The sequence below is a fragment of the Kryptolebias marmoratus genome, linkage group LG8 (assembly GCF_001649575.2).
Source record: "Kryptolebias marmoratus isolate JLee-2015 linkage group LG8, ASM164957v2, whole genome shotgun sequence".
Lineage (NCBI taxonomy): Eukaryota > Metazoa > Chordata > Actinopteri > Cyprinodontiformes > Rivulidae > Kryptolebias > Kryptolebias marmoratus.
The window spans coordinates 25,603,774-25,630,856 of NC_051437.1; the positions used below are offsets into that span (position 1 = coordinate 25,603,774).

Below are 27,083 nucleotides of genomic sequence, written 5' to 3' on the forward strand. Positions count from 1 at the left end.
TGACTTTTCTTCCTTTTATTAAAGAGTCACTTTGGCATTTTGTATTGTGGGTTATTATCATCCACAGCCGAAGGTGAACTAAAGGAGTGATGTTTTCGTTGATGTGTGTGCTGTTAGCAAAAATATTTCATAAATCACTGAATGGATTTTAGTAAAACTTTCAAAAAGTAATCATTGGCTTCTGTTTGTCTCTGACAGATGAAATCATCTACAATTGATTAACTTTTGGTGTCGGTCCTATTCAAGATGGCTACCATAGCTGAGCAATCATAACAAACATTAAATGACTATAACTCAGTTCATTTTAGAAATATTAAGCTCAGATTTAGTGTGGTAGCAGCTGAAACAAATCTCCAACACATACTCAAAGCGCTGATCAAATTGCATGAGATAATGCATATAACATTATGCACAAAGTGGTATGACCAAAATGACAACACTATCATTTCTTACATAAGTTGATTTTAATCGAAAACAAGGTGGAAGGTGGTGGGAGATGTGTAGTTCTTCAAAAAACGCTACCCATTTCATTTTTGTATGCCTTTTTTTTCCCTTTCATCCCTAATAAACCAACACATCTCTCTGGAGTTGGCATTTTTACATTCAGTGGTAAATGACAATAAAAATAATTCATCTCCTGGTTGTTTTTAACTGTCATTGTTTGGCGCAGACTTCCAGCTCTGTTTTCCACTGCAGATGCCATTGTTTCCCACTGTCTGTTCATTATTTTTGTGCTGGTATTTTGCCTCTCTCTGATATAGTGTTTCCTGCTATTGTCTTTTTCTACCAAGCTGGCTGTCTCTGGACTTGTGCCAGCCAGTCCCCTCCTACCTTTGAAACAGTACAACACACACATTCATGACCGTGAACACACACACACTCTTTGCTCTTCTTTCTCTTCCTCCTCCTGAGAGAAAACACAAGGAGTCAGTGATACGACAGCTCTGGATGTGTGTTTTTGCACGAGGGAGGGAGTAAGAGTCCACCAGTCAGCTCAGAGGGGTTAATCTCTCTCTATGTGCGCCTCAACCTCTCCCTCCCTCCTTAGCCTTTTGTTGCGGCCCCTCACTTTCTCAACACTTGGACAGAGGGAACTGATACTGCGCCTGGATGAGTGTGTGTTGAGCTTTGTGGATTGAACATGACTGATGGGACTTTGTGACACACTCCTCAGTGCTGAACGACACGACCTGGTAAGACAGTGCTCTGATTGGGAAAGTTGTCTGATTTCATGTGGATGTGGAAGTGGCAGTTTGTCAGAGAAATGCTGTGTGGAGTTAAAGCTGTGTGTAGTAGGTTTGTCATGTGGAGACTGGAGACCAGTGAAGATGCAAAAAGGCTCAGAGAGGGTTTCTCATGTCCCTGATTGCCTTTCATTCCACTTCTCCTCCTTCGCTTCCTTTCTTTGGCCAGCCCGAGTTACTCAAGTTACCGGCTTCCTCCTGTTGTTATGAGCCCTGTGGTTTCTGTGCAGCGGACTGAGGGCGCTCCCACGCTCTCCCAAAGAGAAAGAAAGGAAGGAAAACAGTGATAACTATTTCAGAGTCACAAATGAATGGGCTTGGTTTAGCCCCAAGTTTTTAATGCATGTATTTGTCCCTTTAAAACTGTAGCAAAAAAAACAGGGGTTTGTCACTTTTGCATGTCTCTTTGGCTTTTGTGTTGTTGTTGTTTTGATTGTTTTCTGGACAAAAAAGTTTTCTCGTTTCCTCCAAGGTGCTGGGGAGACTGAGGTGGTGAGAAAATTGGAAACAGAGCCACCCACAGTGGAAGTGAGTCAGCCCAGCGTTTAGTGGTGTGTTGACTTTGGAAATGGCAGAGATTGAGGGTGGTGGTGGTGCATGTGCTGAGGGGGGTCAGAATAAATTGTGTCAGAATGACATTTTGTTCATATTTTCTGCTGAGTGTCCCAAAATCTGCCACTTATGAACCAAGTGGCGTTACGGGAAAGAAAAGGAGGTAGAAGCCAGAGGCTGTTTATAAAGGGAGGGAGACGTTTGTGTCCATCTGGGACAATCTCAAGTGCCGAAAGCTTCCCCACCCTAATCCCAAACATCCCCCCACCCCACCCCCACCTCTGTCTTTCTCGTTTACTCTCTTTTGATCCTTTACAATAAATACACAGTGTTACATTTTGTTTGTAGTCTGCAAAATTCATCGAACTTTGTGCATTTGTTGCTTCCATTTTCTCTTTTTCTCTTCTCTTCTTACCTGCAGATTATCATATGTGCAAACATGCCACATGTGCCTTCCTCTGCAAAGATTACAGCAAAATTCAAAGCAAATCTGTGTTTTATTTCATAGATTGTTTACAGGAATAGTAATGACTGAGCACAGTCTATTTCAATTCTAAGAGTTTTCATCCACTGGATGAATTTTAATAAAATGTTCAGGAAATAATCACTGGCTGTACATCTAGAGCTGATCAAAGTTTGCAGCCAATCCAATTTAAGATTTAAGAATATATTAAATGCCTCAACTGTGTGTTTTTTTGCAGGTTTGAAAGCATAATATAATTGGGGGTAACTGATTAGCAATGCAGCTAAAAAGCTCAGATCAGCAAAATATCAATAAACAAGTAAACAAGTAAACAGCAAGTCTATAGGAGACATTTCACACATGTTCGACTCATCAGAGCTATTGGCTTACAGCCGAAAAGTTTCTGCAAGAAACAAACATATTCCCTTGTGGTTGGTCAAATTTAATCGCCTCTGAAGTCTTCTCCCTTTGTCCAGCCTGTTCTACCGTCCTCCGGCTCCTCTTCCTCTTCCCTACCTTCCTCCCTCCAGTCCGCCTGTGTATCCAGCGATAAGGGGACATCAACAGTAGCACTTCCTTTTGCCACAGGAAGCAGGAAGTGTTGACTTCCACCACAACCCCTCTGGACAAACTCTGACAAACTTAGTTTGCCGGTGCCCTCATGTACGCATATTTAAACACAAGCTGGTCCCATTCTCACACATCCTTTCACCCAGCGAAGACAACATAAAGGCAAAGAAAAAAAAGTCGGACCTTTCTGATGACAAAAAACTGTAGTGTGTCTTCGCTCGGCAGCTGGGCCCACTCAGCTTCTTTATGGGGAAGCACCTGAGAAGCAGCCCATTTTGTGCCTCTTTGACCTTGAGTCCGGCTCTCAGGTCAGAGGATGATTGGCTAATTAATTCTCTAATCACAGTGTGTGTTTTGTTATCACCCACTTTGGCCACAAAGGCCATGGGTGGCGCTATAGAGCTTAGAAAAACAAACAGCCATTCATCAGCCAGTGGGTTCCTGTTCGACTGCAGACTGGGGGGTTGGCTGAAAGATGGACTGGCACAAGAGAAAGTGTGAAAAGAAAAAAACATTTTACAAAGAAAACAAAAAAAAAAAACACTGAATGCTTGCTTTTCTTGTGTTCAGTTTGAATGGTTGCATTTCCAATGGAGTAAAATGAACTTTTTTTCTCTTTCATAAATTTTGAGTCAAAACCCTTTTAGTAATAAATTTATTAGAAATTTCGAAAATATGGAAAAATGTGTCTGATATATTAAAATACTGAGATTTTCTTTATCATGTTCCAAAAATAACATTTAGAGGATCGTATTCTCCTGTTTTTCTTTTTTTTTAATCTCATTATTTTATTTCACTCATTTCACAAACTACAATCAACAATCCACAAACTAAAATCCAGCAAATCTCAATAAAACTGCATACAGTTTGTGAGTAAAAAGACAGAAGCAAGAAGAAAAATCCTAAATATCCTTCCCCTTTCTTAAAATGTCAACTAATAACATCTGGACAGATTTACATAAACATTCAACCCCAAATGGAACCCACACACAAATCAACTGCAAACAATATCATCAATTTTTAATATTATTGTTATTTAGTATTATTATGTAAGTTCATAACATCTCGTTATTTTTTTTAATTGATTAATTATATTCATTATTTCGTTAATTCAATTGATTGTTCTTCTGTAGATTATTTGGCAACAGTGTCTTTTTTAGCTGTGTACACAAGTAATGAATGCTTGATCTTAATTTATTTAGTCAGATATAACAAATGATAGTTCATGGCCTGTTGTGGATATCTTTGAATTTCAAGGACTCAATAAATAATGTTCTGCTTTAGTGTGCCATTTTAGTAATTTGCCACAAATCACTTTTAAAGCGTTTAGCAAACAGAAATAGGACGGCAATGATGAAGATCAAACACATAAATAGAAAAAGGGAAAATGTGACACCTGTGATTGAGGGGTTTGAAAGCAAAGAGGCCGGGGTAGAGCTTAAAAGGACACTAAAAGCTTTGGGCGATTCAGAAACATTGGAGATGTGAGCCTAAATTATGGTTAGGTCATGAGTCAAGAGGGGTCAGGAGGTCAAAACGGGCCCAGCAGCTCAACTTAGAACAGGATATCCTGCGAGGAAAAAGTCATCTGTCTCTCTCTGAATCGGTCTGTTAAATTCCCACAGAGGGCACAACAGAGGGGCGAAGTGTAAGCTTTCACTGAAAAACTCCAGAGAAAACACAAGTTCATCATTCATCAGCGACAGAAAGCAAATACAGATGTGTCAGGTTCTCCTAACAGAGGGTGTACTAAGTGCTTTATAGTGCAGAACCTTAGAACTACAATGCTTTTATCTTTAACTTCAGTTTGTTATTGTTGCCATCTAAATGCTCCATGAGCAGATAGATTTCCCTGCAAGTTTATCTTTCTTTATCTTATCTCCGTCAGACAGACTGTGTGTAAAAATTATGAATCATCCCTATTTTATTTGAATTACAGTCAAACCTGGAAGTGATATCTGTGACTAAATGCTGAGAAAACAAGTTGAAAATTTAATCCAGATTCTCTCCTCCCTTTAGGATACATGTATATTTGTTTTCTAGCAGGGCATGAGATCCCAGCCAGCCCCCAGCTGCTGCTCCGTTAAGCCTAATTCTCAGCCCACCTATAACAAATAGTCAGGAGGGATGTGTTTGTGTGCTGGAATGCAAAGATGGAGTTTTTTGACATGTTATCGTAGAATGTTTTTGCGTTTTGAGTTTTTGCGTAAACGACACAAACTCATAGCCTATCTAATACCCAGAGCTTAAAATAAGACTTATCTAACTGCAGAAAACATCCAAAATTTAAGAAAAATAATGGTTTTGTTGCTTTAAATGTGTTTACATTTCCATGTCAATGTCCTTGTCATGTGTTTGTGTAAAACCAGCCAAGGATGTTTTATCACAGCAGATCCCACCATGTACCAGGGAACATTAAATGAACAGAATAAGTATTTCTCAGCAAATGTTCATTATATACCAAGCTTCAAAAATACATCAAAAAATTGAACTAGCATCTTTTGAAGGCGTGCATGTTGCTGCTGCCCTGCATGCCATAGTCTATACAAAGATCTCACAAGATATGTGTGAGGATCTGGGTTTTGGTTCCGCCCTTTGGGCGGCGCCACTAATCATTGTTCCTCAGGTGTTCCTCATACCACTGATGAGACCAGCCAGGATTTAAGCAGCAGGCGGTGATAAGACCTTCGCTGGAGCATCGAACCTACTGGGTTAGATTCTCCGCCTCAGCGTCTAACCTGAACTCTTGCTCCTCGTATTAACCACGTTCTTTGTTGCTGCGTATGTCCTAGGTTTTCTTGCCACGCCACGACTACGGATACTAAGGATCACTTACCTGGAACCACGCCGCTACTTACGTTGCTGGATCTAACTCGTCACTCCTGGAACTCCTGGAAATTGCTCCTCCTCTCATCGGCGCTGCATTCACCTCCTGGATCTGTAAGCAAACAAAGAGACATTATAACCACCTTCTTGCTACTGTGTGGATCAAGACTTGTACCCGAGACTCACCTAGCTCTCCTTCTCTTGCAGACCGCTCCGGATACCGCCCACTGTATATAGTCTCACCCTGTAAATAAACTCACTCACCTTTACTTCCGTCTCCGTGTTTGGTCTTGGTTTCGCTCTTCTGGACAAAACCTCCCGAGTTATGACAATATATTAGAGCTACAAGTGTGACGGGGACTCTTAGCTACTACCATATCAAATTTTACCTCTGTATTTGCAAAACTGATAGAGTTATAACCATATATGTGTTTCATAAAGTCAGTTGGCTTATGGTGGCCATCTTGAATTGCACTGAATGAAAAATTAATCAGTTGTAAATGTACATTCAATGATTTTTTTTCCCTTAAAGTTTCATTAAACTCCCAGTGGTCCGTGAGATATTTTGCTAACAGATAAACAAATGAACACAGACAATTACATTATCACCTGCCTTTTATGGCAGGGGGTGACCTGATAAAGGACTGTAAACTCAATAAATGGATTAGATAGTTGTTCATTTCCACAATGGCTCTTTATTTTTATCACCCGCCACCAAAAGCAAAAGAACGAAAATGTTTTTGTCTTTGTCTGTGTGTGTAAGTGTGCATGCTTGTGTCTGTTTGTTTGTACTGTTAGCAAAATATCTCACGAACCAGTGGACAAATTTTAATGAAACTCAGCTCCATTCAAGATGGCCACCACAGCCGACTGATCTTAGCAAACACACAGATGGCTATAACTGGTAAATTCTTAACGGGAAATTTTACAGATACAGAGGTAAAATGAGCCAACGCATTCTGCTTATTTACCAAAGGCTACAATTGCATTTGTTCAAACATCTCCCTGCAGGATGACAGGTTACTAAAACTGAGCTGTAAACACGCGACTTGTGTGTCTATGAGACTTTGTTTACAAGTGCTGCTTCACTTGTAGCCTAATTTGGCTTCCTGAGTCTAAACAAGCTGACAAAGTTGCTTCCATGGCTCGGACCAAAGAAACAGATCTGTGGACGCCATGGGACTCAGACTTTTACACATGTGGTGGGCAAATTTTATTATCTCCAAGATGTGTCATCGGCTCATTGTGTCACACAAATAGATCTAAAACAACAAAATGTTCCTTGTGAGACGCTCTAAATTTCCCCTTATGCAACAGATCTTAACTAATTTGTTATTATTCTCTCCATACACTGAATCATATAGTCAGGTCTGATAGTCTCACATTTATGTGGACTTTAGTGGGTGATATTTTCCATCTGGGAACATTAACTTACTTTTTTTTTCCTACCATCGGTTGATGGTGACAAAAGTGAGAAACATAGACAGAATGAGAAAAGAGAGTAAAGGACTGAAAGCGAGAGATGGGGAGCTATTTTTGGCCCGTCTGTGTGTTTCCTTCACACACACACACACACACATACATACATACGCTCACGCTTCTCAGGCTTGTTGTTGTTCAGAATGGTGGGTGTTTATCAGGGTGAGTTATGATGTGATTTGAATTTTGATACTTTCTGTACATGTGTGAGCGTCTGCTGTTGACATCCCCGGGATTTTCCTGTGGTTGCTATGGCTTCTTGCTGTGTTTTGACCAACTTACGACTCTAAATAGCCTTAGGGTGTAAAAGGATCTTCAAGTCTTTCATTATGCACTCTGCTTGTGCTGTCGCCGGGGTTGACCTGGGTTCACTCTAAACTTAGCAGGACCAAACACCCAAAACAAGTAATAAATCATTTAGAAATGACCATCTTTCAGATCAAGCAATTATAGCCATCTTTTCCACCTTGCAGTCTCTGCACAATACTAAGTAAAGATCTTTTGTCATCTGAACAGTTTTGGTTGCACTTCTGCAGACTATTTGAACTGACTAAATACTGATTGATATCGGAGTTTCAAATGAGATTAAAATGAACACCTGGGGAAAAAAAAAAAGCTGTAGCTCTTCTTTTTGAAAGCTCTCAACACTGTTCAGTGATGACTGCACGTATGACACGGTTGCTCTGTTGTGGAAAATGTCTGTCAGCGACTCTGTGTTTTTCTGCGGACTGCACATGTCACCGAGACCTTCGGTGTGGCTAATCTCTTCAGACAAAGTCACACATCATGGAAACAGTTTGAACATGCTTGCGTCTTTCTAAAGAATGCAGGAATGTATGACTGGCTTTGCTTTAATTTTCCTGCTTGATCGTTCTGTGAATATTTATTTGATTTCATTCATGTGTCTGGAATATGTCCGACCAAATCTGAAGATGTTTTATGACATTTGTTTCTACAGTCAAAGCAAGTAACTCTTCAATGGTTAAATTCAAAATTATTTTAAAGAGGTCATATGATGCTTCTCAGCTTTTGCCCTTTATCTTCAAGACAGTTATTTTGTTTTTCCAAATCTGCCTCTGTAAACACTTGTCATCCATCTTTTCTCCCATTTATTAAAGGAGATTTTTAAAGTCTCTGTGTTACAGTTTCTTGACAAGTTGTTGTATTTGTTAAAGCCTCAGACTTTGACTTGGACCCTCTGGTTATTTAACAGGATGTATCATGATTAGTAGTTTCTTGCACCTGCGGTGGAACTATGAGTGGGGGTGTTGGCCTACCCTAGAAATTTGCAGCCCCCTCCCTCTCCCCCTGTGAGCACCCAGGCCAGACAGCCTTCTTTGTATAATCTGTCTGTTTGCAACGTACAGCAACCTAACGCACACCGATCTGAAAATACTCGGCTGGAATGGGATCAGTTTGATCTTTTTAGCACAATCTCACAATGAGTTAATGAGTGAACTGACATCAGGTTCAAGCAACATAATAGTTCAAAATTTGTGGTAGAGCATTTTAGTTATTTATTTTGTAAATTAACTGAACTATTTAACTGCTGACATGAACCAAACAGGCTTTATTTCTTGTGTCTAAGGTGACATGTTCAAGATTGCTTGGAATGACCAAACGTTAAGAAACCCAAGGAAGATTTATTTGTTTTTATATACAATAAAAAGAACCAAAACTTCTCACATTTAAGTTTTTTTACAGTTAAAAACTGATACTCAAAATGGTCCCAAATATTTAACTTGTGAATTGATTTATTGATTGGCTTATGCAGTTTAAAGCATCAGACGTTTTTGCTTGAATGCACAAAGGACCTGTTGTGGTGATGAACCTGAAGCTTTACAGTTGAACCAACTATTTCAGTTTTTTAGTTCAGTTTATTTAAAGCTTCATATAAATACGCTGTAGCTCTCCTGCTTTGTGATCCTATGTTGTTGTTTTGGCTGGATTCTAAATCAGAGAGCAGTCGCTGCAAATATTTTGGTCTCACCTCAATTATACCAATTTTTGGCACAATAATGTTGAAGATTTTAAATCCGATTTTGGTACAGTGTTTGGTTTTGTGGCTTTAACATTATTTCAGGGAGGCTGTTTTCTTGGAGTTAAACATGTAATCTTTCTGCATATTTACTAAGTTAAATTAAAGCTCTAGTAATACTTGAAGAAATGCATATTGCCCACCGCCTTTCATACCAAAGGTTTAAATTAACGATGGAATTACAGCTATATTGGTCAAATCTTGACATTTTTTATGTGTGATCTAATGTGACATTGCTATAACTTGCATGATCTGTAAATGTTTAGAGTATGTGCTGTGAATGACTCTCAGCTACTACCACACCAAATTTTAGCTCAATATCTGTACACATCACTGAGGTATAGCCATTTTTTAGAAAGGCTAATGTCAATTAGCTGTGGAGAAACATCTTGAATTGGGTTGATGCCAAAAGTTAATCAGTTGTAGATGTTAACCTAATGATGGCTTTCTGAAAATTTATTTAATATTTACTCAGTGGTTCATGCAATATTTTGCTAAAAGTACAGAAAACTAATTATATACACACACCCACAGAGTTTGGCAAAAACATTATCATTCAACGTTTGCTTTCTGCAGCGGGCGAAAACCCTGCAGCCTTCAAAAGTTTCTGTATCTCGTGGTTATCAACTGACCGCCACAGCACTGAGACAAAGGAGCTTTCAAATGTGGAAAAAGAGATCTCTTCTTTTCCTGCAGGTGTGAAAGTTCCAGCATTGAAATTGGTTGCAAAAGAGAAGGTTTAAGTTGTGCAGTCCAGTCCTGCAACTATAACCACACCCTGCTACTTTTCTTTCACTCACGCACTGACACACACACAAAAATGTTAAAATACACAAACGCTCTGTGGCGTGCATGCATGAATGTCCATATGCAGAAAATAAAAACACGCAGAGCTCGAGCTTCTTTCCGTCCAAATATTTTCCTGCCTTGTTATTTTTATCCTTTGTCTCTGTGTTTACTCAGCCCACTAAAGATAATAAGTCTTTTCCTCATGCCCCCCCACACCCATAATACCCTCTGCCTTCATCATCTGAGCTTCGTATTCCTATCTTTCCCTTCCCTCTTTGCTTCTCCTTTTTCTTAATCTTCTCTTTTCTTTCATCCCCCTTCTCTCTGTTTCTCCCCCCTTTCTTCCTGCTTCTTCCATTTCTTCTCAGGCAGCATTCTTTGCATTCCTCTTGGCTTCTTAAGGGGAAGGACCCCGCTGGCAGACCAAGGCCAAACATTATTACAGTGCTCTCTCAGCCTCAGTCTCTTCTCTGCTTCGTTTTCTCGTTACGCCTCTCTGTTCGTGCCCTTTAATTCTCTCGCTTTCATTTTTCCCTCAGATTCTGTGTCTGAACTCTTCATCTTTGTTCTCTACATGTTGGATTTAGTAGCTCTAAGTCTGAACGAAAGCTGATGCTCATAATTTAGAAGAAGAGTCATTTCCCTCCCAGTTGTATAAAACTGGCTCCTTTTTTTGTTTATACAAGTGCATCTGCTGTGTTCTTCAACATGCTGTCCACACGTATCAGATAAAGTAATGGATGCAAATGTGTTTTCAGAAACGTCCCAGAAATCAACAAGTTACCCAACATGTTACCCAACACACATTGGAAACATGTTAGAATAACTGAGCTGTGCTAATTCAAAAGGATTCAAAGTTTGGATCAAAATCCAGATCTAGAATTGGACAAAAGTAGCTCCTTACGCACTTTTCTCTGCTCCGAAAGTGTGAAATTCAGAAATTCTGTAAAGACTTCCGTTTAGTTCTGCACTCAGTTTCTTTTTGGTTTTATGTAAAGAAACCCTTTTTGTGTCAATTGGTGTCTTGTAGCAGAAGCACAACTGCAGGTGGGAGGCAACTTTGTAGCACACAGTTGACCACATCCTGCCCCATATAGTACTGAAAAAGAACACCTCGTACGTCAGACTGGCTGTTTTTAACAATGTTGCTTCAGTTTAATTTACATCTGAAGGATGAATGATCAGGTTTCTGAAAACCAGTGTTGATTTCAGCCATTTTGCCATAAAGCTGTGACTGAGTTACAATTTTTTGTTAATTAATGTTGTGGCTTTTGTATAGAAAAGCATTTATCTTTATATGGTCTTTCATAAAAATTACACAGAAACACTTTTTTAGTTTAAAATGTGAGGATAAGCGCATAAACCAGGCACCGGTTTGGTGGGAGACAACTTTTTTTAAGTTTAAATGTTTTTTGTGGAACAAAATCAACTGACCAGTGCTGGACTGTGTGTGCGTGTGAGTGTGTGTGGATGTATTCCTCTCTCGGTTGCCTGCTGTGCTGCTTTTCTGTCACCCGGTGGTTTTGTTATTTACGGCTTAAAACCGGATGTGATTCAGACTGCATGCTAGATTGTGTAATTGAATGGACTATCTCACACACACACACACACACACACACACACACACATGTGGATGCACAAAGTGTCACACACGCATATATGCTTGCACACAGACACACAAAAGAGACTCTCTCACACACTGTGTAGTTCCGTACACCCACACACACACAGAGGACTTCTGGGAACGGTGCTGGGTTCCCCCCCTGGTTTCAAAGAGGCACCCGAGGGTGAGCGAGCGGACGATGCAGCAGCGCCAGCAGCAGACAGACGCACGCTTCTTGGTTTCAGTATTGGTCTGAAAAATCAGTTGTAGACCTGACACTGAGATCGGAAAAAAGGATAAAACGCACGCAGATGCTTGTGCTCTGTGGAAACTAAAAGAACTGTTAAAAGTGGGGAAAAACATTCAGAAGTGCTAGTGAAACTCATATGAAAGGTCATTTTCTTGTTAAAAAAAGTGTTGTAAAGATGGAAGTAATTAAGCAAAAGCATGAAGAATAGGTGGAAAATCAAAGTGAATAAGAATAAAAAACCAACTGAAGTCTCTGCCATGTAACACACTAAATGTTGTAGTTAGCAACACTAATTTTTGTGCGTGTTACAGAGTTTGATTTGCAGAGTCTTTGGAATTACAGTCAAATAGAGAATTGAGAACGTTTATTGTATCATTTGATGTCAGTGACTGACTCTGAGCAGCTGCTACAAAACAAACTGCCTCTGATTTCTAAGAAAGACTTGAAACGTTTGCCCTGTGTCAGATAATTTATCACATTAACAGACTCTATATGCAGCGTTGAGTATGTATCTGAGTGCGTTAGCACTGACAGGATGCTCCACTTCCTCTACATGGGCCAATTGTTCTGCGGGGGCCGGAGTTGGGGGAAATCTGAGACCAGCAAGTACAGATTTATACCATGAAGAGAATTACATCATTTTACTTTCTTCAAAAAATTACGTTTAAATATATTTTTTCAGGTTTGTCATTGTTACAAACAAAATAACATTTTGAGTTGACCTTTCTGATCTGATACAACTTTGTCATAGATAACTTTGGTACAGATTGGGTCAACACACAAAAAGAACTGTTTTCTGCATCCTGAACTTTACATCAACTGGTAACAACAGAATTGCAGTTTCCTCAAATTGGGCTGGAAAATTAAAATTATCACTCAATTTAAAAACAAAACAAAAATTTTACCTGATACTAAAAAAAATACAATAAGTCCTTACTGAAAAAAAAGCATGAATTTACCATGTTTTCACCTGTTAAACTTGTTCTAAAATCAGACTCAAAACATAATCAAAACTAGCGTTTCATGTGTTAATTTGACATATTTTTTGCAAGTAAAACATTATTTTTGTTTTAAATGTGAAGTTTGTGTTTCGGTTCCAAATTCACACAGGAAGCATGTGCAAAACACGTGCTTCACATGTGTTTTCACATATTTCCCCATCTTAATTACGCCAAAGGCAAAAGGGAGTGTGTGTGTGTGTTTGTGGGTGCAAGTTTGCGTGTTGGCAAATTATCTCATGAACCAGAGGATGGATCTTGAAGAAACTCTCCATGTCAATGATGTCAATTTACAATTAATGAACTTTTAGAATCAACCACATTCATGATGATCACCACAGAAAAGCCACCTTAGCAAACTCAAAAATGGCTCCAAAACAGTCAATATCAAAGCTATTCAGCTGCAATTTGGTGTGGTAATATCTGAGAACAATGACAAATGTAAACTCTGAGTGCCAACTGATCACACAAGATTGGTTATGAACTTTACCAAACTCTGTCTGCCTTTTAGCAAAATACATTTTAAACAACAGGACAGATTTTAATGTAAATTTCACAAAGGATGTACATTTAATTGGCTGTACATCTAGTTTTGATTATACTGATGGCACATTTATAAATGTGTGTTTAACTCGTCATAAATCCCAGAAACAGACGGCTTTAAAATTAGATTAGCTTGGTCCCCTCTTAGAAAAACAAACACAATTTTGCCATGCTTTTATAAAATCAGAGGTTCCAATACATTTAAGCAGAAAGCAAAACCTGTTTTTAATTTTCAAAGACTGTGTTTCCTGTGCCATGGTCACAAAAAGACATAATGGCTGTTTCAAAAATGGCTCATAAATCCTCTCCAAACCATGGATGACCAAAATCTGTGTTTCCGATGCGGACTGTGTGGTTTTGGTCAGAGTAGAATAGAAAAACAATGCTTGTTGAAGACATGGCAAATGGTTTACGAAGGGTATTTTGTAATTTCAGATGCAGGGAAAATATAAAAGCTGAAGTTAACGCTGCAGCCTCGTATATAAGCTGATATCTGTTGGAGAAATGTTTCTATAATGTTTCCACTTGTGGTTATAGTGGTTTAAATTTTAAACACTTAAATGTAATTCTACTCATTTAGGAAACATCCTAACCAGAAGGCAAAGAGGACAAACTCAAATACACATAATGTGACTGAACGAAAAAAAAAAAAAAAGGTTTATGTATCCATATTTAATCCAAGACCAAGATACATGGGAAACAGAAGATACAGTAAATAACATCATGTCTAGTTGTTGCAGACGGATTTATAACTAAATCCCCACAGTCCCTGTTTTCATGCTGTGCCGAGCAGCCATCTACTCGGTGCGTTATGTTTCACAACAGGCCTGTATTAGCTTTGATTCTAATCCTCCACACGAACAAATGAAGTACAGTTTTAATCGCAACGATTAAACAACTGTACATAGTTTAGGCAGTTCTGTGAATTCTTTCTGCCATTCTAAGAAAAATGTTTGCACAATCACTTCGGTGGCATTTCACATTGTTGCCAGGCTGGCAGAAACCATTTCAAATATTTCCTGATTCAGAAGAATCCACCAACCCTCTTATGCCCCCCCTTCCTGGGAGCTGAACACACATTACAGAAGTCCTTTCAGATTCACCTCTTATACATCTCACCCTCGGTGTAGAATGCCTTTGATAAAACAGTTTTCACTCTGATCTCCAGCTGCTTGTTTCATATTGAAAAGCCAGACTCTGAAATGTGATTTTTAATTGGTTGGTTGACAGCAGAACCTTTCCAGTTAAATGAACTTGTTAGTTTTGTTTTACAGCAGCTTTGTATTATTTCCCTTTACAGAATTTTCACAAAAAACTGCTCTATTTGAGACAGAAAAAAATTAAAAACATTTACCTACAAGCATCACTGTTAGGAAATCCAAATTTATAAAGGAAACCAAATCAGGTTAGATAGATCTTTGGTTTCCTGAGAAAATATTTGCAGACCTTATAGGTTTGATTTGAGCAGGAAGCTTTGACATTAGCTACAGTGTGCACCTGTAGACTGTTTTTACAGACTACAGTGTGTGTGCACACACCACAATCATCACATCCTCAGTGAATGTTGTTAAAAAGAAACCTCTTGTATCAAATCACATTACAGGATTTCAGTCGTTAAAGGTGCTGAGATGTTTACAAAAATGACCTAAATTTACTATGAAGGACAAATAATTAGAAGTAAAGATATAAATGAACTAAGACCTTACTGATGACATTTAGAAGGGTGCTAATACAGCTCCTGCTCTGACTTCTAACATCAGCTTTCTTCTATAAAGCTTTATAGGAATTTGGGAGAAAATTTTGCAATAATTTGAGAAAATGACAATGTTTTGATGCATAAACTGTACGAGAAGTGTAAAGAGAGAACCAAGTTAAAGCGGCTCATTAAGGGCATCATGGCAACCACTCACCTGTGTCTCTCACTCCCTGGAAGCACTCTCAATGCGACAGACAGACAAAACACTGACAACACAAGTAAGTCTGAAACAAGTAGTCACTGTGCAAAAACTATACAATGCATTGAAAAAAATCTAAAACTACAAGCTCTGTCAGAACGTGGAGAGAGCAAGGCGAACCCAAGGTGCAGACTCATCTTTTTAAACAAAAACTGATTTATTAAAAAAACAAAAATAGAAAACAAAAGGCTGACGTGGCAGCAACACTAACTATAACAGAAATCCAAGGCGAGATGAGGCGAGGCAAGGCAAGGCAAGGCAAGGCAAGGCAAGGCAAGGCAAGGCAAGGCAAGGCAAGGCAAGGCAAGGCAAGGCAACAACACGAGCAACATCAACGTCCAACAAACAACAATGAATCGGCAGGGAGGTGGAGAGGAAGACCAAGTTTTAAACACTGGGGACAATCAGGTGAAGTGGGCACAGGTGAGTAATGAAGATTGACGACAGGTGGAGATGGGTGTGGCAGAAAGCAGGAGTAAACTGAGGGCAGAGAGAGGACAATGACAAATAAAGACCATGAGGACAGAACCAAGAGGCAGAGACAGACAGAACATGAGAACAAAACCAAAAGTCTAAAATAAAACTCAAAAGGAAAAAACAAAACTGAAGAAAGCAGGAAAAACAAGAACCCAAAACTAAACTAAGAACAAACCCAAAAATGCTAGAAATCATGACAAGCACATGTTGGTCACATATGTGAATTGTTATGTTTCTATGGTGTTTTATGCAGGAGATATGACAAGTTATTGTATCTGAGATCAGAGACAATGAAAGTCTATGGAAGCTTGGGTGTGCACTCTGCACTGTTTATTGATGGAGAAGACCATAAGAGCTTTAACTGTGATTATGTACATACCCTTAAAGATATCAAAATGCTAGTTTAGTCACATAAAGCACACGTTTCTGTGACCTGTTTAACCTTTAAATGATGTGTCTACTGAAGCGTATGCCTGACGGAAACTCAGAAGAAGACTGTGTTTTCTCACTGTTTTTACCAACATATGGTTGTCAGGGTTGGGTTATCGGTTTGACCCAGCATACCAGGTTTTTATTTTTATTTTTTTTACCCAAAAAATAGGTTTAAATGACAAACTTGTTGCTTTCAGGCTACTAATAAGTTGAGTTAAAAAGAACAAATCGAAATCTGGGTTACTGATAATTACAACTGGTTGGTGCTAGCTGGTGCTAATTGCTATTAACGTCAGCTAGCACTAATTAAAGTTATTTTAGAAACCCAAACTCACTGTTTTATGCAAACTGAAGTTATTTACAAAGCCAACTAGGTTAACCATCTTCTCACAAATTGTTTTTACACCCTTACCTTCACTTTTTAGATTCTAAAGCAGAGGTCCAGTCAGGTCTGGTTTGGTGAACTTCTACGGACTCATCTCTGACCCAACCACTGGGTCAACCTTTTTGAGCCAATATTTGTGTCAAACAAACCCAAACTATGATCATACAACTTTAACCCAGCAATTCACTTATCAACCCAGTTTTTAGTGTGTGAGACCAAACAAACATTTTTTTTTTAAATTAAGAATAAACCAATAGAACAGTAATAAGTGGGCTTAAATGCTTATGGATTGCCATAAGCTAATAATCCTTGCTGCTGCAGGGTAACATTGTATTAAAGTGGTTCATTCTCATGTCAGCAAAAGGAAAGTGTGGAAATAAATCTTACCACTCATGGCTACATTGAGACAGTTCAACTATGGCAAGCCGTTTTAACATAAATTCGGTTTACCGCCCTTACATTCCAGATATCTCAAATTGTTTTACGACTAGACGTTTTAGCGATTTAAGATATCTCCAATTATATTTCGACTAGACAAAATACATATTTGAGATATCTCTAATTATATTCTGACTAGTCGAAATGACGTCAGATTTACCATTGACTTGAATGGAGACTTCAATTCAAGATATCTTAAATGAATTACTGACTATCTGAAATACAGATTTCAGATATCTTCAATTAAATTATGACTAGTCATAAAGTAAATTCAAGATATCTTGATTTTAGTTTTGACTAGTCATAATTCTAATTAAAGATATCTCGAATTACTCCATAATTCAAGATATCTTAAATGTATTTTTGGATAGGAGAAATGTTATTTTGACTAGTGAAAACTAAATTATAGATATCTTAAAAGCAAATAACGACTAGACAAAACTAAATTAAAGATATCTTGAATTGTAATTTTGACTAGTCAAAATTCATTTTAAGATATCTCTAATTGAATTAGAGATATCTTAAATTATTCGGCTTTTCCATTTAAGATATCTTAAATTGACATTTCGACTAGTCAGAATGACTTCATTGATATCTCGAATTAGTATTCTGTCTAGTCAAAACGTCATAAATCTACGTAGCATTTTGGCGGACAGTGAAGACATTTTATGATTGTGCTATTGGTTAGCAATGTCGGGTCAGTCCAGCTCAAGTCAGTCCGGCTCAAATACTCGTGTTTTTAACACAGTATTTAGCGCTGCAGCTCGTGCTCGACACGAATTAAGAAATTCCGATAATTTATTCTCTGCAACAAGGAGACTTTCAGTTCCTCCAAGCCGTTTTTCAGGGCATTGTGTGTGTCGGCAGAAAGTAAATCAGAAATTCTTTGCAAATTTCTTAAGCATTCTTCAAGTACACGATTTTCGCGTTCTCCGCATATCCCATACTGAAGAGCTCTTTCTATATTGTGACACTTTCTTACAATTTTGTCCAAAACTGCCAGCGCCATTGTTCAGGCAATTGTTCGGACAGCTCATTAGAACCAAAGAGGGGCTTACACGCAATGTCTGGCTTCAGATATCTAAAATTGTAATTCTGACTAGTCATAATTACGTTTAAGATATCTTGAATTGATGTGTGACCCGTCAAATGACAAATCCGGTGACGTCATTCGAGATATCTTGAAAGGAATTTTGACTCATCAAAATGTAGTTGAAGATATCTTGAATTATTATTATTACTAGTCATAATGTAAATACAGATATCTTAAATTACCATTCCGGATAATCAAAATGTAGTGTTGTCTAGTCAAAATGCATTTTTAGATATCTAGAATGTAATTATGGATAGTCAGACGAAACCGAATTTATGTTAAAACGGCTTGCCATAGTTCAACTGTCTGTCTGTCTGTATGAAGACCCCAGAACCATCCCATCATCTGTGTGCTCACCACAGGAGCTGGCTGAGGAGTTTCTGACAGCAGATGGAGCCAATGCGTTGGGGGCCCGTCCCTCCGTTTGTCACAAAAGTCCCCAATCTGTGAAAAGCAAAAACAGTTAGAGCGAAACTTGGAAGGCGGCAGCCGCATCTGCTGGGAGTCAGTCGGTGCAGGCAAACAATAGTCTTGAAAGTCCATGTGAAGTCGAGGCTATTTTTGGTGGGGCCCGCCTCGCCTGCTATTTCTGTCAGCGGGAGAGCGCGGAGGGGGAGGCGCTGCGCTCCGAGGGGCCGGACTTTCTTTCCTGCAACTTGCCTCCGTTAAGTCACTTCTCAGTTCCTCCTCTTCTCTTCAGACTTTACATGAGACAGCTGAGCTCCCCATCACCTCCCGTTAGGTTTCCGCTCTGCTGGGACCGAACCGGACTCGATATCAGGAGGATTATCCTCGGGCGCTTTTTGGACTTGGAGCTTTCTTTTTCTTTTTCTCTGCGGCTGTTTCTGGTTCTCTGCGAGGCGCACAAAGGTTGGTAGGAAACTCCTCCGGTGATGGCAACAGCTACAAGTCTGATGTGTCTTAAGAGTTTAAAGGTTGTGCTGTTTATTTCTTTGTTTGTGATTTTTTTTATTATTTAATAACTTACTGCTGCGCAGGTGTTCTGTTTTTGTTGCGTATCGTCGCGCGGATCATGCAAATGCGCCCTGTCCAAATGTTTGAAACTGAAACGATCACTGGGTTTATAAACTGCTTTTCCAGTATTGCAACATTTCATGTTATGATACGTAAAGGGTAATTACAGCTCAGTTTTGTGAAGTTTTTCTGAGACCGAGTTAAAGGGACCATCTGAAGCAGGAAAGCAGCCGCTGTGACGCAGAGGGGCCGAGCTGCATAAATCACTGTGGACATGCCAACAGTTTTAGTTGTCTGTCTCAGGAGAAAACGGATATTTTTAACAGTTTGAAACAAATAACTTTTTAGTTTTGCTGGCACATTGTTTAGTTAACACCTTTTAAAGACCCTCATTAAACTATTTGCTTTCAATTAAAATATATTCAGCAGCAAAAACTTGGTTATTTTAGCGCAGTGGCGGATCTAGAGGTTTTTTTTTTCTTGGGGTGGCAAAGGTGAGGCACAAGGGTCAGAGTTTATTTTTGCGGGAAAAGTTTTCATTTGGACTTAATTCTATGCATTTAGGTTATTTTTCTATGCATATGAATGACGCAGAACAACAAAGTGCTATCCTAATTTCCAGTAAAGATTCACAATTAGTTCCTTTTTTTCGTATGTTTGTATTGACACATGCACACAGTTTAAAGTTTTAACATTATTTCTAAAATTTAAATTATGCCCCCCTCCCAAATGCAATGCATTTGAGATAGTCTCAACAAAAGAGACACACAGTGTAAAATTAAGGCATTAAACTCATTTTCAGAAGAGGCCCAAATGAACCGTATGGATATGTTTGAAGACAGGCCTCACTCAGTGTCATTTTTGATAAATAAATAAATGTAACATATTTTTTCAGTTCATCTTGTTCAGATTTGTCAGATTGTCTGAGTCGTGGAAACTCTCAGGACTGACTAAAGTTGTGCTTCAGGAGCAGAAAAGCACCAGAAGTTAGTTGATAATCAGAAGGTCTTAAAACTACAAAATTCCCCCGTTCAGTTGGCGGGTGAAACCATTTTGAAATTCAAAAGGGGTGTTTGTGAACTCTAAACTGGTGAGTTAGGATGATCTTGACTTTAAGCGAATATACAAAATTGTATTAACTAGTCTACCGCTGTGGTGATTTTCTTCAAATGTATTTTTACCAGTGGCAGCTGCCACTCTGAAAACGCTCTCTCGAACCATCACTGTTTGAGGCTTTCAGACACGCAGGTGCAACATTCACTTACTTTTCTTGCTCTTCCAATTTTAGTGAGTGCATGTATGCAGATCTGGGTCTAATATTAGAGCTGTGCTTCTCGCACCACAGGAGCAACATATTTGTTGTGCCAAAGCAGCAGGTGTACAAACTTAATAGAAATATTTGAACATTTAGGACTTATGACTTTGCAACAAGGAATTTGGCGCTGCGCCTTTTCTGCACTGCTGTTCATTCATTTCTTTTTCCACACTTGTCTCTGCAGATGGACCCATCCCCTCTGGGAGCTCCGTAGAAGCAAGACACCATACTTCAGACAGTGACAGGTTGGACTTTTAACCTCTTAAGATAATGTGCTAAATACCAACTCCGACCTAACAAGTAGTTGTGTTATGGAATGGTAAAACTTTAGTGAAAGGTAGGCCACAGCCCTCACCGTTGGAACACTCATGTGGAAAAATGCTGCCAGTTTACAGTCAAAGCCTCAGGACAACATCTTGTCTTCTTTACGACACTTTTTAACAATGTATAAAGAGACATTACATAGTTTGGGTGACAGCAGTTTTTCCGAGTGCTGCACATGAAGCTGTTTGGTTCTGCAGGAGCACAGAACAAGTGTTGGCCTACTTGGAAAGATGTTGAGTGCTCAGACTCTGTGTGTGTTTTTAAACTGTGGGTTTAAAAACGAGTTCCACTGTAGGTCATGATGCAAGTGCAGTTTGTGTGTCACAGTTCTAAAAACAACCTGTGAAAGTTAAATTTAACTAATAACACGCGTAATGTTTTTTTTGTACTTTAACACTGCTCTTTCTGAGCCTAAAATGTTACGTTATAATTAGTGACACAGGACGTGTGAATATAGGATGTTATTTATGTCAAAATACAGCACAGTTAAAGCACTTTTTTCCCACTAATTTGAAAGTTTCACACCTATAATCTACGTGTTTCTTTTAAGTTCCTTATATTGAAATTTCTTTTGACACAGATGAAGCACAGGAAGGAGGATCTTAAGTGATCCAAATTGATTATCTTCGAAAGAACTCATGTTTTAGTTTCAGAACGTGGTTAGACAAGAAAAACTTCAGGACTTACTACTATTATGATGCAGGGTGTGAACCTGAGATAACTCTTTATCTTAAGAGACGCCTAGTTCTACAAGAGAATATGATACTGTGGTGATAACCATCACATTTCCCTGTCAGGACTGAAGCAGCTCTGGGTCCCTGTGGCAAATATTTCTCTATTCTTCCTTCGCAGTGTAAAGAACTCAAGAGGCATCACTCATTTAGGTCTTGACTCACAAGGAAAAGAAGTTTTTTTAACCTTAGATCAGTGGATCAAAAATTTGATCCGACGCTCCACCCATAAGGAGCAAGTCACCCGGCTGTTTCTTTGTGCCCTGCCTGTTACTTTAGATTAGCCTTCTTTTCTGTAAAGCATGCCTGTGTGATCACACTGTGTAGGATTACAATGCACGTCTCTGAATGGGAGCTGGCTCTCGCTGTGCCAGGCTCGGCTGACGGTACATTAACCAGTGTGTGTGTGTGTATGTGTGTGTGTCTGTGGAAAAACCCGGTGAGGTCATGGCCGTGGCTGCAGAGTCTGGTTACACGTGTGTTGTCCGTACAGGGCAACTAACGCTGGCCATCTAACCTTTTGTCGTCTTTTTAAAATCTTACTCATTCCTCTCCGTTTTTCAACCCACAAACTAACAAAAATACATCATTACAACCACACTTAAAATGATCTTTTCTGCTGGGCCTACGACGCTGTGGCTAAACTTATTTGGTCAGCAGTTTATTGTCAAAGCAGTTTGGGTCAGAAGTACTGTATTCAGCATGTAAAACCCCCATTTTTAAAACCTTTAGAGGACAAATAGTCCCATCATAGACTGCATTAACAAAGCTGCAGACCAACGTGATGATGTTTCACTTGAACCACAATGTCTCGGTTCCTCTGTAACAGCCCTGATTCTTAATTTTCACACACTTGAAAAAGAGTGGGACTAAGACAAAGGTCAGTTTACCTTAGGACAAGCTATTCCCACTGTTGCAATTATCTCAATAAATCCTGCAGGAATAATGTTTGATGAAGATGAACTAAAATGTTTGTTTTTTTCATTCACGTCTTTTAGAATTACTCTGTTGACAGTTGTTAATGGTTGTAGTGGGATTTAGTCTGTAGCTAAATGTTTCTAACCTGAATTTATAGTAAATGAAGTTTACACTTTAACTTTGCCTGCTTTAACAACTTATTTTCCTAAAGATGTACATTACATCTGTATCACCTGTGTTAAATACACATTTTTTGCTCTTTAAGGCCCCACATGCAAAAGATCCATTTTTTTTCTAAAATATTGTTGTGTGTGACTCAATTTTTTGTTAGCTGTGTACAAATTCTGATGATCCTCTTAACTAAAGATGAATAATCCTGGTTCCAGTTTAAGAAACATTGTGACAGACAGAAACACTGAGCGGTTTCTACGGAGGGGTTGCTCATTAAAGTAACTACCTGTTTGTCAGATGTTGTAAAAGCAACAACTTTTACTTTATTTGTGTGCTAAGCGTTTTCCTGCACTCAGAAAGCTCCACTTGTCTAGTTAGCATATGAGAACAGAGCACACGGCTAATTACTTTCATCACATATGCATGTTATCAAAGCTGTTTCTCAGCCACCAAAACTGTGTTAAACATGCGCTAATAGTCTGACAAAGGTTTTAATAAACTTTTTTCCTACAACACATGAATAAATTACAATTAGCATATCTGCAGTAAGTTATAATGATAAAGTAATCATTTGGATTTCTGCCATAGCTGTTAGGTAAGCAGTCTTCCTGTGTTTTATGGCTCGACACGGACAATTATAACTGAACTCTGGTTTTCTTTATTGGCCTGGCTCGCTAACCTGAACTGTGAACAGGATATTTTGAGCTCTTGATTGTTTTTTTTTTTGGTTAGTTTCTTTTTTAAAACATACTCTACTCACATGTATAAGTTCTTCCTTCTGTCTTCACTTCTTCATTAAACAGAGAAGAAAACGAATATTCTAACAACAGGGGTGATTTTAATAGCTGCAGTTGAGATCACATGTCCTCTTCCTGGTTGTGGTTTCCAAATACTTTGGTCAGCTGATCACACTTGTTCCTGCTGAATTGTAAAGAAGAGAGAGAGTTATTTACAGACCTTACATTACAAAAGAATTGATAAGAGTATATAATGAAGAATATGTCCACTGAAGAATACTTTTAGTTAGTAGTAATAATATAGTTAACTTCTGCATCAGTGAATGATCCTTTAATTATATTTTAGTTATTAATGCAATCATTTTGTCTATGAAAGTCACAACAATGTTCTGAAAAGTAGCTGTTTCTGAGATGTAAAAACCAACCAACAGTCCAAAACCTTTCTGTGTTTGATGACTCAAACTAAAAAAGAAAAAACTAGCTTTTCCTTAAAAAAGTGTGGGGAGTGCTTATTTCTGACCTAACAGCTGAAGAAAATATTCACTGTATTCTGCTTTAAGTTTAAAGTTCCTGATTCCTCAGATAGTTACTGATTTCATGTCTCCATCCATCAATTATGCATAGAACACCCTGACCACCCCATGTTTATTTACAAATGCTTCAGAAGATCATATTTTAAAAAAAGCTAAGTATCTCTTTCTGAAGAAATGAGGAGGGAAGAAAAAGCATTTTACTGTCATTTCTACTTTTTTCCCATTCTGTGTTCCTGTCAAAGTAGGTAAACTGACCACATTTTAATATTAAATAAACAGGTTTAGTCCTCATTGGGTGCACAGCTAATATATCACTACATGGCAGACTACAATACGATTTCTGGTTCAACGATCCGATCAGCACTCAGTTGTACTCCATCTTGAATTTCCAGTGTGTGACGTGATCTTGTTCCCCAACAGAATAAACCTAACTCGAACTGACTGGCTCAATTGTACAGATTTAACAACCACATTACCTTTTGCAGAAATATTGCAGTAGTATTTTACCATCAAAACCATTAAAGCCAAATGGCAGTGCACAGTGGAGTTGTCCCACAGTACTGGTTGTAATGGTAGTAATAGTAGACGGCATTGAAGGGGGGGAGGCTATTTTTGCCCTCCTGAACAAATGGCTCAATTGTCCTACCTCTAGGTGCATGAAATCACTTGATATGTCAGGGATAATGTTATATAATACTCTCTATGGGGCCCCACAGGACTGTATGTGTGTGTGGCGTATCTACTTTTTTATTTCTCTTCTTTGTGTGTGTGGCTGCACATATTCGCAGCATTATAGCGCTAATGGGATAAAGAGACTCCTAAGTGCATGTGGTACAACCTGAGGTAAGATCGTCCGTAACGTTTTATTAGTGTGTCAAATCAGTTTATGTTGTATTAACCTCTGAGCTAAAGGTTTCTTGCTGTGGTCAGCTGGGAAACTGGTCTGGTATTGGCCTCCACACACAGTCTACGCTTCTCCCCTCGGGATCTCTCCCTGTCTGTGTCTCTTTCTCTCTCCATCTTCCAGAGACACAAACTAATACACGTGGACACATTTAATCTGGTTGATACTGACTAAAGTTGATAAAATAATTGTTTCCAAGTATTTATTCTTGTACCATTCGATGAGGAGAAATCTTCCACTTTCAGTTCAGTTCCAACCACTTCTCCAGACCAGAAGTCTTGGATCTCAAAGGACATTTTTAGCCTCCTGTGACTTAGATTCTGACATTTTGTTCTGTTTAAATCACATGGCTTTTATTTTGGATCATAGCATGACCTCCAAATCTTGTATTATGATTACCAAAGCACTTAGGTTTAATAAGCAATGCCTCATAATGAAAATATAAGGACAATGTATTTGTTACATCCCTGTTAGCAATCCAAGCAATTTCCCCTTTGAGTTTAGCTGTAACTCTCCTTTAGCCCTTAATACCTGGGCTAAATTTAGACTGCATTTTGCCCCAGTAGTGTAGTTCATATAGTTAAATAGTTGACATCTATTGCAAGCGTTAGACTTCTACTTTTAGACCAAAGTTAGAATGATTTTAGCCAGGACATCCACAATGTTGGTGTCGTTCAGACATCTTTTCAACACCTAAATGCTGACTCTGTTTCAAATATGATGTTTATTCAACTATAAGGTCCATATATCAGTGGGGTCTTGATCTCAGGTTTTTTTTTAAAGCAGACTCTGTTGTATTTTGATATCGTCAGGCCTAAAGAGCTGAACAGAGTAATGATTCAGCTCACATTTGCTCTAGATCAGTGAGGTGACTGACACTGACCTCGGATCAGATGGCTCGTTGTAGGACTGGATGTAATAGGACGCTCTTTCATCTGGCTAGACTCCTGAATTTGCATGTGATCGTGAGTGCGTGTGTGATAAATTGTCTCAAGTGAGGTTTGTGGCTTCAGGCTCATTTCAACAACTCTGTAGCAGGAGAGGAAAGCAACACAATACGTGCTTATTTAGTGTGAGACCATGAGAGTGAGTTCCACATCCTCATATTCCATGCAAGTAAATTTTAATTGAAATAAATTTATGCTATTTGGTTATTTTTGTTGTAGTCCTTTAGGGTTTTACTTCAGATTTTATTTTTCTAGCTTTATTACAAACAAAGCAGACTGGCTTCAGTCTCTAAGGCTCTAGATTTTGACCATTTAGGCATTTGTTCCAAACAATTTTGTTCCAAAATTGTATTTAAAATGTTAAACATTTTTAAATAATAATGTCCAGAAACGTTTGCAGCAATTAGGGGGGAGCTAAAGTGGGTTTCCTTAATATAGCACTTTATAAATAAGCAGAAGTTGCTACAAACTTCTGTATAGTAATCATTTAGAGCAATGAAGTAATATCTCATAAAACAATGCAAACAAACAGGTTGAAGTCAGTAAAAATGAGCAGAACAAAGTTTTGAGTCATTACAGAAAGTGTAAATTAAATCAAGCGACCAAGTTCTCCTCAAGTTGATTGGAAATGAGTGAAGTTGAGTCTTTAGGACCAACTTGAAATTTTCTAAAGTCTTAGCAGTCACTAATGACAAGTTATTCCATAAATTAGGAGCATGAACTACAAACATGACCTCTCTTTTTGTGTTTAGATGATGGAACATCAAAGAACAAACCAAAAATTAGGTGATCTAATCTTGCTAAAATAAAAGCATGAATATCTTTTTTTTTTTTAAGTTTTTGAACAAATTAAGGCGTTTCATTCACCAAAGGGTCTGAGTCGCTGCCTTTTTTCTGTCACCTATATGAGCTCTTGGTGAAACGACAAACAATTGAACAAACAAAACCCAAACAAGTCTGAGAGAAAATAGATGTTTTGGTATTGGGAAATGTAAACTCATTATAACAACCTCACATATATTTTGTGGTCCAACTAAATATTAGTTTGTGGCTTTTAAAATTCTTATTTTTTTGGCCTGGCAGTGTGTGTGTGTGTGTATGTTCATCCTTGACTGGAGTGCAGAGTATGTGCAGGAATGTTAATGTCTTCTTCCTTTGTTGTTCTTGCAGTCTGCCGAATGTGACAATGCATATTCATGAACCTTCATTTCCAAGAACATGTTAACGTTCACCAAGAAAGGTCCCAAGAATTAAAAGGGGGGAAATTTTTTTTAAAAAAGAAGCAGAGAGCATGAAAGGTTAGAACTTCAAAGAGGAGGAAACATGCAGGTTATGAATTTAGTCTTTCTTCATTTGATCCTAATTATTTCTTGCAAGATGAAACGGATAAAAA

At 38.5% G+C, this 27,083-nt stretch overlaps 1 protein-coding gene across 4 annotated transcripts in view; it reads left to right on the forward strand.

The window, feature by feature from the left end:
- The first annotated feature begins 926 nt into the window (after positions 1 to 926).
- hdac7a (histone deacetylase 7a) overlaps positions 927 to 27,083 on the forward strand; it is a 62,283-nt gene continuing 36,126 nt past the window's right edge. For 2 of the 4 annotated variants that reach the window (XM_037976811.1, XM_037976812.1), the window contains exon 1: positions 927 to 1,193. The gene's annotated coding sequence lies outside the window, so the exon portion shown is untranslated. Of the gene's footprint in view, positions 1,194 to 17,501; positions 19,006 to 20,609; positions 20,671 to 27,083 lie in introns of those variants that run through there. The other 2 variants (XM_017411283.3, XM_017411282.3) reach the window with 2 other exon arrangements.